This window comes from Budorcas taxicolor, chromosome 10, assembly GCF_023091745.1.
Source record: "Budorcas taxicolor isolate Tak-1 chromosome 10, Takin1.1, whole genome shotgun sequence".
Taxonomy (NCBI): Eukaryota; Metazoa; Chordata; class Mammalia; order Artiodactyla; family Bovidae; genus Budorcas; species Budorcas taxicolor.
In genome coordinates, this window is record NC_068919.1 from 2894262 (window position 1) to 2911223 (window position 16962).

Sequence of the window (16962 nt, forward strand, 5' to 3'; positions counted from 1 at the left end):
TGGATAGACCCGTGGGAGGAATCAGAGAGAGCCGTGCCCGCCTAGCAGTTTGAATCACTTCTGTGGGACATTTTCTGGGTTTCTGGTTCTGAAGCTATATTTGGTTTATCTCAGGATCCTCCCATATGTGTGTGCGCATCTCGTAGCCAAGGTGGATTCTAGTGAAAAGGCCTGAGGGTAGGTTGACATCACTTAGGGGGGATGCCCTCTCTCTTTTTGACTTCTAGCAGGTCTTTCTGTGTATGTGTAGTCAGGAGGATCTTCTTGACTTTGAGATACATGGTCTTTCTACCTTGTATTTGGGCAGGGTCCAGCTCCTTTCTCGACCCTGCTATTATGGGGTTTCTGTCCACAGGGAACATGCTCCAGGGGTTTGCTCTAGGGCCCACCCATCTCCTGCCTAACTGGTAATAAACTTTTACTTATTTCTTTAACCAGAAGTAGGTTTTTAAGAACTGAAAAAAAATTTTTTTTCTATCTCCTGGATGTGTTTAATTTTTTACTGTATTACTCATGTGGGACTTTGACGTGACATTTTATCCTATTTTTGTTTTATACCAGATTAGAAAATTTTAGAGGATAGAAGATTCATCTGAAATAGCGTTCATCTCCTTCCCTGCTCAGCACAGCAGTGCCTTCCATGAAGAGAGTTCTCATGGAACATTGCTAAATGAGTGGATACAACCCTAACCATCTCTACCCCTAACATCTTTCCCCGCATGTTTCCCAGTATGCGTGGCTATGGGAGTAGGCTTCTGCTCCCAGTTTCTGTCCCTCATGGATGTTGTGGGCAGTGGCATGGAGATCTCTGCTTTGTCCCTACCATCCCTTTACTCCCTGGTTTCATTTTACAAGACTTGTATAATAAAGAGAAATTCAAAAGATATCCTCTAGAGTTGAGTGCACATCAATTTTCTCATTTCTAAATTCAGAAACTCAGTTTAAAAAAAAAAAACAACTTTTTTTCCCACTGTTTACATAGTGCTATTTCTAGTGAGTTTACTTAATGAGAAATACAGTTACCATTAATTTTAGAGAATTAGGCCCCTTTTTTACCGGAAATTTTTTTATTGATACTGTTTTTTCAAGAATCTTGTCAGAAGAATGAACCATTTTTAGTTTTTCTGGAACTACATCTTTCTTCTGGGGCTACCCAGGTGGTGCGAAAGAACCTGCCTGTCAATGCAGGAGATTCAAGAGAAGCAGATTGGATCCCTGAGTTGGGAAGATCCCCTAAAGGAGGAAAATGGCCACTCATTCCAGTATTCCTGCCTGGAAAATTCCTTGGGCAAGAGCATCCTGGGGGTCTCTAGTCCATGGGGTCACATGACTGAGTGATTGAGCCCATCATTCTTCTACCCCAAGTTTAAACTTTTATAGAACCGTTACTGTTTGTTTTTGGCAATTTTTCTGTTAGGTAGATTTAAGGCCAATATTCTGAAGGCCAATTTTTTAATTTTTATTCTTCATAAAACTTAGTCTCAGATTCATAAATAAATTTTATAATGTGAAAAATCCTTCCAAATTCTGTGTATATACTGTGTGTGCTCCCATTTGAGATCAGAGTCGTCTGAGCATACCCTTACTTTGTAACTCAAAACAGGATAGTAGTAAGTCATTCCAGTGCACATGGAGGAGGAGGAATTTGAGGAAGTAGAGTCAAAGACCAAATTGGATTAACATGTTACCAAAAGGAGGGGAGTGAAGCAAAAGCTTAAGATGGAGAAGAAGAGAGAACAGGAAGAAAGATGACTGTGTAGAGACTGATTCTGACTGTGTGCTTAGGATACGTTAGGAACTACAGCTACTATAAGACACGTTATCTGGGAGAGGGGAGGAGCAAGTTTGTCTTAGATAATTACTGAGGGGTGCAGTTGGGCTGGAACCTGGGGTTCTGTCCAGAGGTAGCCAAAAGGGACCTGGCATCCTATCAGGTCCTTAAAAACAGTGCTGAACTGTTGAAACTCCTTAATCTCTAGGCATTGAAGAGGCTGAAATCATTTCATTCTAATAATTTTACAAACTAGAAAATGTAGGAATCCCAAGGAACAATTATTTATCCTTGAAGATGAACTCCTGTTTAAAAACTACATATTACATAGCAAGATTGAGCAGATACAACCAACAGAATACTTAGTATTCTAAGATCTAAGCATTTTTAAATCAGAAAGAAACTATAAAATAAGAAAATGTAAGGTAATTGGAAAGATAAAGAATAAATACATAGCACAATGAAAAAATAAAATTGTATAAAAATATAAGATAGAATAGAAAAGAGCAAAACAGACATCTGTGAATAAAGAACATAATCCTTGAAATTATAAGCATGAGAGATGAGTGTAATAGATTATTAGACATAGAAGAGAGAATTCATTGAACTAATATTATTAAAGTAAAATTCCTAGGGGGTCTAATAGATAATAAATTGGAAAGATTAAGTTCAGTTTAGTCGCTCAGTCGTGTCTGACTGTGACCCCATGAATCACAGCACGCCAGGCCTCTCTGTCCATCACCAACTCTCAGAGTTCACTCAATCTCATGTCCATTGAGTTGGTGATGCCATCCAGCCATCTCATCCTCTGTCATCCCCTTCTCCCCCTGCCCCCAATCCCTCCCGCCCCCAATCCCTCCCAGCATCAGGGTCTTTTCCAATGAGTCAACTCTTCACATGAGATGGCCAAAGTATTGGAGTTTTAGCTTCAGCATCAGTCCCTCCAAAGAACACCCAGGACTGATCTCCTTTAGGATGGACTGGTTGGATCTCCTTGCAGTCCAAAAAGCTCTCAAGAGTCTTCTCCAATACCACAGGTCAAAAGCATCAATTCTTCGGCACTCTGCCTTCTTGACAGTCCAACTCTGACATCCATATGTGACTACTGGAAAAACCATAGCCTTGACTAGATGGACCTTTGTTGGCAAAGTAATATCTCTGCTTTTCAATATGCTATCTAGGTTGGTCATAACTTTCCTTCCAAGGAGTAAGTGTCTTTTAATTTCATGGCTGCAGTCACCATCTGCAGTGATTTTGGAGCCCCCAAAAATAAAGTCTGACACTGTTTCCACTGTTTCCCCATCTATTTCCCATGAAGTGATGGGACCAGATGCCATGATCTTCGTTTTCTGAATGTTGAACTTGAAGCCAACTTTTTCACTCTCCAGTTTCACTTTCATCAAGGGGCTTTTTAGTTCCTCTTCACTTTCTGCCATAAGGGTGGTGTCATCTGCATATCTGAGGTTATTGATATTTCTCCCGGCAATCTTGATTCCAGCTTGTGCTTCTTACAGCCCAGGGTTTCTCATGATGTACTCTGCATATAAGTTAAATAAGCAAGGTGATAATATACAGCCTTGATGTACTTCTTTTCCTATTTGGAACCAGTCTGTTATTCCATGTCCAGTTCTAACTGTTGCTTCCTGACCTGCATACAGATTTCTCAGGAGGCAGGTCAGGTGGTCTGGTATTCCCATCTCTTTCAGAATTCTCCATAGTTTGTTACGATCCACAGACAAAGTCTCTGGCATAGTCAATAAAGCAGAAATAGATGTTTTTGTGGAACTCTCGTGCTTTTTTTGATGATCCAATGGATGTTGGCAGTTTGATCTCTGGTTCCTCTGTCTTTTCTAAATCCAGCTTAAACATCTGGAAGTTCATGGTCCACATACTGCTGAAGCCTGGCTTGGAGAATTTTGAGCATTACTTTGTTGCATGTGAGATGAGTGCAGTTGTGTGGTAGTTTGAGCATTCTTTGGCATTGCCTTTCTTTGGGATTGGAATGAAAACTGACCTTTTCCAGTCCTGTGGCCACTTCTGAATTTTCCAAATTTTCTGGCATAATGAGTGCAGCACTTTCACAGCATCATCTTTTAGGATTTGGAAATCCTCCCTGCTCTGCTACTGCTGCTAAGTCACTTCATTCGTGTCCGACTCTGTGCGATCCCATAGACAGCAGCCCGCCAGGGTCCTCCGTCCCTGGGATTCTCCAGGCAAGAACAGTAGAGTGGGTTGCCACTTCCTTCTCCAATGCATGAAAGTGAAAAGTGAAAGTGAAGTCACTGAGTCGTGTCCAACTCTCAGCGACCCCATGGACTGCAGCCCACCAGGCTCCTCCATCCATGGGATTTTCCAGGCAAGAGTACTGGAGTGGGGTGCCATTGCCTTCTCCGCTCCCTGCTCTACTCATTATCTAATATTATCCTCGTCATCATGAACCTCACCTTCCAAATATATCCATGATATTGTAAATAATGTACCATGAATAAAATATGGACTAAAATAGCCCCATCCTTGAGAAGTTTACAGTCATCATCAGTATTCACAGCCATCCTCAGTGTTATTGGTTATATAACATGTATCAAGGGTCAGAAACCAAACTAAATATTACAGGTCAATTACTTCCCTTACCATTAAAGTTCACTTTGTGACTTTACTCAACTAACTAGAATATGGCATCCTATATGTCTTCTTTTGAATAAATAAAGGCCAAATTAATATTTCTGTGAAATCTTTAATCTTTTCTGACATTTTGTTAGAAAAGCTTTTTACAAATGCACAATTCAAATGGATGACCAGCACAATTAGATTTAATTTAATTTATTAAATAATGTACTAAACATTTATTGGTCACCTACTGTGTAGGCTAAGGTGTGTAGTTGTTCTAAAGTCTTAAGAGTTGTGCCAATTATATTTTATTATCTACCAGTGTAGCCCAAGAATTAGTGCCTCAAAACAACGTCCATTTATTTGCTCATAATTCTTTACCATGGCAGTATGGGTTGAGCTCAACTTGGTACATTTCATTTCTGTTCCACATGGTGCTGGTGGGACTCATATGTGCATCTGGGCTTTGGCTGTTGCTGCTGCTGCTAAGTCGCTTCAGTCTTGTCTGACTCTGTGCGGCCCCATAGACGGCAGCCCACCAGGCTCCCCCATCCCTGGGATTCTCCAGGCAAGAACACTGGAGCGAGTTGCCATTTCCTTCTCCAATGCATGAAAGTGAAAAGTGAAAGTGAAGTCGCTCAGTCATGTCTGACTCCTAGCGACCCTATGGACTGCAGCCTAGGGTTTGGCTAGGATGTCTTAAATAGCTGGGGTGGCTGAAACAGCAGGGACTTGACTCCATAAGCTCTCATATCCTCCTAGAGCTATTTGGGCTTTTCAACATAAAGGTGGAATAGTTCCCATTAGGCTAGTGCTTTACAAGCCTTTGTTGTGATGTTTGATAATGTTCTATCGCCCAAAGCAAGTCATATGGCCAAGCTCAGAATCTGTGTGTGTGTGTGTGTGGTGGTGGTGGTGGTGGTGGTTTAGTTGTTAAGTCATGAAGTTGTTAAGTCTGACTCTTGTGACCCCAGGGGCTGTATGTAGCGTGTCAGGCTCCTCTGCCCATGAGATTTCTCAGGCAAGAATACTGGAGTGGGTTGCCATTTCCTTCTCCAGGGCATCTGGTTGACACAGTGATCCAACCCAGGACTCCTGCATTTCAGGCAGACTCCCATATTACAGGTGGATTCTTTACCAACAGAGCCACCATGGAAGTGCAGTGTGTGTGTGTGTGTGTATGTGTGTATGTGTGTGTGTGTGTAATACCCAATGTGTGTGGATACTGAAAGATATAATTCCCTGGGGTCATTACTACAGCAGTTTACTTCAAGGGTAATTAAAAATCTAACTGGAGTTGAAATCTGAGTTAACTAAAAATTCTATGACAAAATTTTAGTCTTATTATCCCTTTAAGATAAGAAACCTTTAGTCATTTCTTAGATAATAATAGTCCATCTGATTTAGTCCATAGGGGAATTTAGTTTAAATGGGTAGCCAGTCTGAATTCTTCAGGTAAAAGCAGGTGTTCGTTAAAACAGCTTCTAAGAATCTGTCCATTTTAGATGAGAGGACTGGTTTTATATAGTCCCTCAAATGTGCTTCCTTGGAGAGCTCTTCTTTGGAGGCAGTGAATTATTGCTTCTGTGGAAAGATCAAGTGACTAACCTTCCATTCATATCTCACTGCCACAGGCAAAGAATCTTTTGGCCTCTTTAGAAACTAGAAGAAAGATGATGCCCTCTAGTATTAGTACATTGGACAGTTCAGCCTGAAAGAATATAATTAATCATTACTTTCTGGGTCAGCTCTTGAAACAGCTCCTTTATCATCATCCATCTTTTTCTAGAAGAGATCTTTAAATTCTACTTTGTTAAAGAAAGAATAATGTGACTGCTTTTTGTGGGGGTGGAATAAGAGTTTGGGGAAGGTATCATTTTCTTTAAGAGAGAAAGATTTTTAAATAACCATATTTGTGAAAGTCCTAACATTTTTGAGAATCCTTATAACTTCAGAAAAGGATCACTTGCACAGAACATAGAGGGTGTTTGCGCCAACAATTGCTACTGCTCTATTTCTTTGCACCAACCCTACAGTTCCATGTGGGAATTTACATGTTTCCTGGAAAGTGGACTCTATCTCTGTGTTCTAGCTTCAGTGTTAGAACTTAAGATTGTAATTAGTCATTCCATTTTATTCCACTAGCCTCGGTTCAGATGTGATCAGGTAACCTAAACTATTATTAGATTGAGTTTGTGGGAATGAAGGGAAAATTATATTCTTTTTTGAAATATGAGAAATAAAAAGCATATAGTGTGTGGAGATGCTGATAGCTCTTTCTCTTAAGACCGTGAAAGGGACCAGTGCTGGATGAATAGAACCCCACTGAAGGCAGAAGGACAAAATAAGGAGAAATCAGGTTCAAAATGGCATCAGTGAACTATTGAATCAAGCTTTAGCTGAGAAACTTTTCAGTTACATAAATCAATGAATTACTTTTTTGTTTAATTGAGTTTGAATTGCACTCCTAGTATTTATAAGCTAAACCATCCTAACTAATGACCACAAAAAGCAGGTGAAATGCTCATTTTGTACAAATCCCTGGAAGATTACACAGAAGAGGATACCTTTAAATTGTGCTTTGTCAGTCAGTTATGTCCAGCCCTTTGTGACCCCATGGACTGTAGTCCACCAGGCTCTTCTGTCCACAGGGATTCTCCAGGTAAGAATACTGGAGTGAATTGCCATGCCCACCTCCAGGGGATCTTCCCAAGCCAGGAATTGATCCCAGGTCTGCCGCATTGCAGGATTCTTTACCGTCTGAGCCACCAGGGAAGCCCATAACTTTAAAGGATGGTGATAAAGGAGAGGATGATTATAACCTAGGGGAACATTGCTTGACATTTTGTTCAGCACCTTGCGTGACAAGGGTCTCACAGGTGACATTATATGGTGCAGGAAATATCAATAATAAAAAACATCTGGAAATGGAGCTATGCTTGTGCTCAGCTGTGTCCAACTCTTTGTGGGCCCATGGACTGTAGCCCACCAGGCTCCTCAGTCTGTGGGATTTTCCAGACAGGAATACTTGAGTGGGGTTGCCATTTCCTACTCCAGGAAATCTTCCTGATCCAGGGATTCAAACTGCACCTCTTGTGTCTCATGCAGTGGCAGCTGATTCTTTAACCAGAATGATAAGGAAGATTTTGGGGACTGGTCTGCCTTGGCATACCTTCTACATGCGGAGTCATTTGTATGAATATTAATTTAGCAGATATTCATTGAGCACCTTTGATGTATCAGATGCTTAGAATATGGAGAATAATAATGATAATCCCTATACTCAAAAATTCAAAACTCAATGAGAAGAGAGTAAAAGAGATTCAGTAAAATAGTTTTAACTCAGTATAGCAAATCTGTATGAAGTATTGGGTTTGCCAAAATATTAATTGGGGTTTTTCACAAGGTGTTATGGAAAAAACTGAAGGAACTTTTTGATCAGTCCAATATTAGAAGACAGTTAATGAAATAATTCTATCCGCAGTCTCGGACAGTTCCCAAATGCAAGTCCATGGCTTATTTTTTGGTTTGTTTACCTGTGGCAAGTGAGAAAATTAAGAAAAACCTAATGAGCGAAATTTTTATAGAAACACAATTTATTAACTTGAAAAGGTGTCATTTATTCTGAGATGATATGCTTCCTTTTTGTTTCTAACTTACCCTATATGTTATGATAGGTGTGTGTGTATGTGTGTTCTTACTTGACAAAGTAAAACTGAGCAGTCCAATATTGACTCCCTTATTTATGTTTGTATTTCAAAACTTGGTAGTCCCTTGTCTATGTTGGAGAAGGCTTTAGTGTATAGATTATTCTGAAATGCATCTTTAAGAATAAATACAATTTTGAGGCATAGTGAACAAGACAGGAGCCTCAGTGTAAGCCCTTGATGTGACAAGGTGAGGCCTGTTTGGGGCATGGCACCTCTTTTGGCCTATTTTAAAGGATAGATCATGCAAGAAATGGCAAGCACTAAAGATGAAATAATTGGCCTGATTCAGATATTAAAAGGCCTTGAATGTCATCTTTGAGAACTCAGATTTGATCTACTAGGTGGTTGGGACTACTGAAGCATTTTATTTTTTTAATTATTATTTTTAATATAAATTTATTTATTATAATTGGAGGCTAATTACCTTACAATATTGTATTGGTTTTGCCATACATCAAGATGAATCTGCCACAGGTATACACGTGTTCCCCATCCTGACCCCCACTCCAACCTCCCTCCCCATACCATCCCTCTGGGTCATCCCAGTGCACCAGCCCTGAGCATCCTGTATCCTGCATCGAACCTGGACTGGTGATTCATTTCACATATGATATTATACATGTTTCAGTGCTATTTTCCCATATCATCCCACCCTCGCCCTCTGAAGCATTTTAAAGTAGAGGAATAACATGAACAGATATGTGATTTTGAAAGATAATAAAAGTAATAGGGAAATGGATCCACTTCTTTGACAGTTACATTTTTCAGTGGAGCTAAAAGTAAAAAGGAGCTACTTTTAAAGAGACATGTGCACCCCAATGTTCATCACAGCACTGTTTAAAATAGCCAGGACATGGAAGCAACCTAGATGTCCATCAGCACATGAATAGATAAGAAAGCTGTGGTACATATACACAATGGAGTATTACTCAGTCATTAAAAAGAATACATTTGAATCAGTTCTAATGAGGTGGATGAAACTGGAGCCTATTATACAGAGTGAAGTAAGCCAGAAAGAAAAACACCAATACAGTATATTAAGGCATATATATGGAATTTAGAATGATGGTAATGATAATCCTGTATGCAAGACAGTAAAAGAGACACAGATGTATAGAACAGTCTTTTGAACTCTGTGGGAGAGGGAGAGGGTGGGATGATTTGGGAGAATGGCATTGAAACATGTATAATATCATATAAGAAATGAATCACCAGTCCAGGTTCAGTGATTGATACAGGTTGCTTGGGGCTGGTGCACTGGGATGACCCAGAGGGATGGTACAGGGAGAGAGGAGGGAGGGGTTTCAGGATGGGGAACACGTGTATACCTGTGGTGGATTCATCTTGATGTATGGCAAAACCAATACAATATTGTAAAGTAATTAACCTCCAATTAAAATTAATAAATTTATATTAAAAATATGAAGAATAAAACTCTTAAGAAAGTTCTGATATTTGTCAGCAGAAGGAATTTGTTCACAAGCTTGGCTTTCACTGGTAGTCTTTGAACAGTGAAAGGAATGCCTCTCTATCTCTCTCTCTCTCACACACACACACACATGACTTCAGAATACAGCTCCCCATCCAGCAGTTTGCTTTTCCTCCATTTTACCTTCGAGTGAGGAACAGTTCTGTCCTCCTGATTTGCAGCACTGAAAGACGATCTGATTGCTATTCCTAGAAGCCAAAGGAGCTTAAAAGGAGCACCTTGGGATCCTTGGGAGAGCATCTCATTACTGTTACAAGGAACTTGGAAAAGACATGCTCGTAGAGTCTGGGTCTCTCCAAGGAGACACTGCTTGGATAAGGAGGCAGTTGTTGGTTCATCTTCCCCATTCTAAATGAAAACGAAAGCGAAGAGCAGCTAAGCTGCCATTTTACCTGCATCAACACTGGATTAACTTGAGGCATAACTCGTGGAAAGAAAATGGTTTGTGGTTGGAAAGATTTTGTTGGATTTCCAGGCCCTTGCTTATTAGCTATGTGATCTTGGCCAAAGATGTTAACTTTTCTGATCCTTAGTTTGTTCATATATCTGTTTAACCTCATAAAATCGCTGGGAGGTTTACATAAAATGACAGAAGTAGAGTCAGTTTCTGGCCCATCATGGATGCTCACACATTGGCACTTGACTTCTTACACAGGAGAATGCCTGGATATTCTCATTTTATATTTTCAGGGTCCAGGCAAGAGTGCAAACGGAGGCCTATGTACCACATGTCTAAATGCTTAATATTAATATAAATCAGACCAACAAACTTTCAAATAAATATTCTTCTGGATTAGCAAATATTCCTTCATAGTGGAAAGTTCAAAACTATGTGTAAAGCAACAGTTCATAACAAGTAACTATGGGTAGTACATGATCAGATTCACATATCTGCCAGAGATCATGGTTCTCTCCATAAACTCTCACTGGCAGTGGCCACCGGTCTGGGCAGGAGGAGACAGTATCTTTTCTGAAGGCACAGCCAGGGCTTCACCATTTTCCTGCCTGAAAACGTCAGCTTATCTAATTCTATAAGATGTCAAGAGAAAATTAGAAATGACTATTAACTTTTTAGCTTATCCTTAAATTTTAAGTTTTCTTTGTTTTTAACAGAAATCATAATACATTAAGGGGCTTCCCCACTGGCTCAGTAGTAAAGAACCCACCTCCCAGTGCAGGAGCCATGAGTTGAGGGTTCCATCCCTGAGTCAGAAAGGTCCCCTGGAGGAGGGCATGACAACCCACCCCAGTATTCTTGTCTGTAAAATCCCATGGACAGAGAAGCCTGGTGGGCTGCAGTCCAAAGGGTTGCAAAGATTCAGATATGCCTGAGTAACTGAGCATGCACACACACATAGTACATTAAATACGCCAATTAAAGGCACAGGCTTTTTTTGAGGTAACCACTGATTTAAGGAGACATTTGTTGGCCTGAACCCTTAGAATCCATTAAGTGGTAATTCAGCATTGGCTTACCACAGAGGAAAATCTTACAGTTTTCCACAAACTTTTTGGAAATAATTTATACCTATTTAGGCGGTGAGTGGGAAACAGTTATCTGTTTGTTCCAAAACATTTAATGGCTTGCTTGTTATTGTTTAAAATGTAAACCTTTATCCAGGAACATTTTCTTATGATTCTGTAATGTTTCTGAACTGACAGGGACTAGTGGAGTGCTTGGGGGAACAGTTCTCCCTGGTGTGGCACTTCCTGGGTATCACAGTGATGTCAGCGTCCCCGACCTTTACCCATTGAAAGGCAGGAGGGTGCACCCATTTTGGGGGATAAACCGAGTTCCCCCAAGTATTTTCTCAGGCTCCTGAGGAACATCATTATCTACCCTTTTAAGAACAATTTTTCCTGATGCTTTGTCTGCCCTTTCTGTACATTTTGCAACCACCTGAATTTCCCAAATCTCCACCATGATCTTCCTTCCCCCTGCTACCATATTCCAACCCACAAAGATCTCTCCCTCCCATGAATGTACAATATCATATTATTTGCCCATATATATAATCTTATGATATATATTATATTGTTTTCTTATGTCATTATTTAATATGCATATGCTTTATAAACTTTTATAGTTCTATATATTACTTTCCCAATTAGCTTATAAGCTGGGAGACCTGAAAGGTGGGAGAGGGGGAAAAAAATCCTCTACAGTATTTCCTGTTCTGACCAATGCCTCTCTTTAAATGGGTTCCAACAAAAAGCCTGGAATATTGTCCCCAAGCAATTTAGGAATGACAGTAGACATTTCATCATGAATTATGAGCTTTACATGTCTACTGGGGACGTGCGTTTAGCTTTGGACCATTTTGGTAATACAACCTTCAATGAATATGCTTTGGATAAATGAGTTAAAAGTTAGAGTGACCAATGACTTGTGAGAACTTGGTCTGAACAGCTTCCTTCTCTCACTAGGGTAATTGGAAATATTCCATTCTCATGAAAAGAGAGAAAAGACTGTTCTCTCCTGAAACGGCTGTCTTACCACTGAAAATCACCCAGGATTTTGGTAGCATTTTGCTACCATCAAAAGCTCTTTATCCTAATTTGATAAGTGAAGAGAAATGCAGTGATAATTCAGATGCACCCTCTCCACCTCCTCTCCCCAAAAGGAGCATCTTGGAGGAACCTGGCCTTGCTTTGAATGACCTTTCTACAACTTCATGTTTGTTACTTTGTCTAACAGCCAATTAAATTTGCATGGGGAAAGAGTCTATGGAGATCTTCTGGTTGAAAGAACAGAAATGCTAGGGAATATTTTAAGTTGTCAATATATAAATCATTACAGACCCGGCCTTGAGAGCTTGTTAAGCTTAAAGCAGAATCAGCAAGATTCTGCAGGACTTAGCACCTGTATGTATGTGAAAGGCAAGGATCTCAATTGATAAAGGTATAGCAACAAAGTGGTAGGGTTTTGTTTTTCATTCTTCTTGTATAAGGAACCAGAAATGTGCCACCCTCAAATATGCTATTTGGCATGAAGGTTATTTTGAGCTGGAGGCAAATGAAGATCACACACACAGAAAGGCATCTTCCTGGAACTTCCTTTGTCTTTCTAAAGACAAAAACTTCTGAAAAATGAGAACTGATGACTGCCCCAGTAGCACTGCATTTTTGCTGTTTCTCAGTGTCACAGTCATACTGTACCTCAGGGACTTTGTGCTTTTTGTTTTCTCTGCCTTGATGCTATTTGCCCAGATAATCATACGCCCCACCTATTTGCTTCTTTCTGATCTTTACTAAAATGGCACTTGCTTAGTGAGGGCACCTCTGGACACTACATCTAAAATTGCTGTCTTCGCTATTTTTCTACTAAGTACGTTGATTACTTAGCAGATTGTAAAATGTGCCCATTATTCTCTTTTTTACCACTCTGCACTCCAATCCACAACATTAGCAGCCTAAAAGGGAAGTTTTCGTCTGCTTTGCTCACTGCTCTATTCTCCATGCCTAGAATGGCTCTGTGTGCATGGTAGGGTCTCAGTAAATGCTGGTGGAAGGAGCTGAGGGACTGGAGCTCCATGTGGTTCCTCACTGGCCCAGTGTTCATGCTGCAGGCCTGAAGCTCAGCCTCCACCTTCTCCTCACATCCTCCTTGCCCCCTCTATCACCTGGGTTCTCAGCTCACCACATTGACCTCTTTGACTTAAGATGCACGTTCCCCAGCTCTCCTACCTGTTTGTCTGCTTTAAAGAAACTTGGCTGCAGGTAACTACATAGAAGCAGACAGGGTTAGCTAAAGTAACAGTGAAGTCACCAGTTACAGCAAATCTCATAGAGGATAAACAAATATTACCCCTGGTTCCCAGCAAAATTTAGAGGATCAAGGCTTGCATCTGTTTTTCTATCTTCCTGTATTTCCTTATTGGAGGAGCCTATAAAAAATCTGGCATCCAGTCCCATCCCTTCATGGCAAATAGATAGGGAAACAATGGAAACAGTGACAGACTTTACTTTCTTGGGCTCCAAAATCACTGCAGATGGTGACTTCAGCCATGAAATTTAAAGACACTTCCTCCTTGGAAGAAAAGCTCTGACCAACCTAGACAGCATATTACATAGCAGGGACATTACTTTGCTGACAAGTTCCATCTAGTCAAAGCTATGGTTTTTCTAGTAGTCATGTACAGATGTGAGAGTTGGACTATAAAGAAAGCTGAAGGCAGAAGAATTGATGCTTTTGAACTGCAGTATTGAAGACTTTTGAGAGTCTCTTGGACTGTGAGGAGATCCAACCAGTCAATTCTAAATGCGATCAGTCCTGAATATTCTTTGGAAGGACTGATGCTGAAGCTGAAACTCCAATACTTTGGCCACCTGATGCGAAGAGCTGACTCACTGGACAAGGCCCTGATGCTGGGAAAGATTGATGGCGGGAGAAGGGGACGATAGAGGATGAGATGGTTGAATGGCATCACTGACTCAATGGACATGAGTTTGAGTAAGCTCCAAGAGTTGGTGATGAACAGGGAAGCCTGGAGTGTTACAGTCCATGGGGTTGCAAAGAGTCAGACATGACTGAGTGACTGAACTGAACTGATGAAAAATCTTTGTCCTTTAAATCTATGTTGGTTTTATATTTTATTACCCGAAATATTCCCAATTTGGTTTCCCATTCTCCCTTCTACACAATCCCTGATAGATTTCTGATTATCTTGTCTGGTGAGAATACTAGATGAGAATAGCTCAGTGAAATGTTCCTAGTAGTCGTCTCTAATGTGAACCCCTGCTTCTTATCCACCTTCTTGGAGCCAGCAATCTGACTTCTTGGAATTTGACCTGAGAAAGAAATAACACAAGGACATGGTTGAAAGCACAAGGATGTTTATGGCTCAATTACTTACAGTTGCAAAAACCTAGAAATAATCTAAATGTCCATTAAGAGGAACTGATGAAATAAATGATGCTACATTATAGAATTCTATATGCCTGGTTAAACAATGAAGCAAATTTTCAAGGAATAGTTAGATATCTAGTCTCATAGACCTGTGTCTGCAGAGAATAGGTCTGGTGGGCACGGGGGCTTTGCCTCTGAGCAAGAGTGCAAAGTGGTTGCTAGTTCACTGCACATTTATTTTATTCATCTTCTTCTATATCCTTTGAGATACTTTTGCAAATTTCTTAATAAAAGTTTGTGGCTCAGGCAGTAAGGAGCCTGTCTGCAATGTGGGAGACATGGGTTCTATCTCTAGGTTGGGAAGATCCCCTGGAGAAGGAAATGGCAACCCATTCCGATATTCTTACCTGAAGAATTCCGTGGATAGAGGAAACTGGTGGGCTATAGTCCATGCGGTCTCATAGAGTCAGACAGGACTGAGCGACTCACACTAATAAAAGTTTGTACATGGATTCTTAGGTTATGTTTAAGTTCCTAAGATTCTTTTATTCTTTTGTTAATATCACATATTTTCCTTTTATCTTTTATTATCGGTGGGCTGTTATATAAGAATGTTATTGTATAAATTTGGTTGGTCTTTAATTCAGCACCTTTGCTGAACCTGGTTCTTAATTCTAATAGATTAGCTATAATGGAATACATGACATTCTTGTAGTCAGAGTCTGTTAAATTTTGAATGTAGCCAATCATATTGTGTGTAAGTGATAATTTAACCACTTTTTTCTCAATCCTTCTTTTTCTTTAGTACATTTTTATTTTCTATTTTGGGGCTAAATTGATCAAGTCTTCCATAGCCCCTATACCTTTTCCCTTTGTTGGCCTGGAAGCAGTTATTGGTAAGGTTTTAATTTGTATAATTTATTACAAAATTTCCTTCTTTAAAAAAAGAAACACAAATATATTTAATATTTTCTTTACAATGGCTCAAACAGAGATTTAATTTTAAAACAGAGACAAATAAAAATGGCAGTATACCTTAAGATAGAGAATCCTGTACAGGTATCAAGGAAAGGACGGACAAAGAGAAAATGATAAAACAACATAATGAGAGAGGCTGGACAGCTGGTGCCAGGGCTCTTGGAGAATCTGCTTCAACTGGATTTTGTTGCAGGTACTTGAAGGTTTTACGGGTGTTTCTAGAACTTAGCAGTGTGCGTGTCTGTTCAGAGGGCTGTTGCTGGATGTTGATTTCTAGCAGGCAGTGCATGGAGAGCAGGTGGTCCTGATGTCGCACGGGTGAGCCCACTCGCCCTCCAAGACGTCCAGGCCAACAAGCTTCAGTGCCCATGTGCTGCTGGGGAGCCACAGGGACCTGGGACCTCAGGTCTTCACAGGCTGTTCCCACCGCACTGTGGATGAGCTCCACCCTTTAGGCATGGTCCGATGCAAGTTATGCAGAAACTCCCTTGTCTCCAGGTGTCCTGGGGTCACCAGGTCCTGCTCGAGCCCTTGCCCATGGGCTATCAGCAGCCCCTTTAGGTCCCACTCTCTTAAGGGTGGGAGCCAGTCATGGTTGTGGAAGGCCATGACGGATGCTGGCAGAGAGAGAGGAACCTGCAACTCTTTGTTATATATTTTCTAATACAATCTAAAATTATTTTGTTCAAAATAATAGGGATTCAGAGGCAACAGTGGAAGGAAGGGAGCCTCCATTAAAGAGATAGGCTTTAAAGAAAAAAAAAATTTGGTTTGTGCACATTGCAGACTCTTAAACATCATGTAGGAGGGTAAGTCTCTAGGAAAGATATTACTAAGGAGGAAGTAAGTCCATGAACAAGCTCATCTGGATGGGTCAATGAATGTGGGGAAACCAAATGAAGTAACTGGGGTAGGACACAGCTCAAATCCCTCTCTTCCACCTCTTCTAGCCAGAAGAATCCCTTTTTATTCTGATGTCGTATTTTACTCAAGGCTCCACAGCTAAATCCTTAGCTGACTTCTCATTGCCTTAAATATATGTTTTTTTGTTTTTTTTTGTGTTTCCCAGAGCCTATTAAGGTTAGGGAACAAATCCTGAGCCAGTATCTGTTTGGGATACAGAATCAGAATCTGTGGAATCAGAAACTGGATAGTCTTTTGTTTCAGAAGAAAACTGGGAAATGAAATTGTATATAAATCTCTTCTTACTTAGCCCTGACTAGAAGCCAGTATAGGTCTTGAGATTTGCAAAGAAAGCAATGCCCTTGGGCTCCATCACTTTGTGTATTCAGATCATGGGCTTTAAATTACCTTTCTGTGCACTGATAAGGATGGGGAAGGTTGAAGGGTGTCTTTGACTTAGTAAGCTAAACCCAGAATCATATTAATTGATTAATTAGACTGACGAAGACTTAGATAAGATTAAATTTGTCTTCTCTGTGGTGGTTACCTGACATTCAGTGCAAAGACATAAAGACTCTTAAGGTCAAATTGAGATCCTGTCTCAGCTAGAGAATCTAGCTCCTAACCCCAGTTCAGTTCAGATCAGTCATTCAGT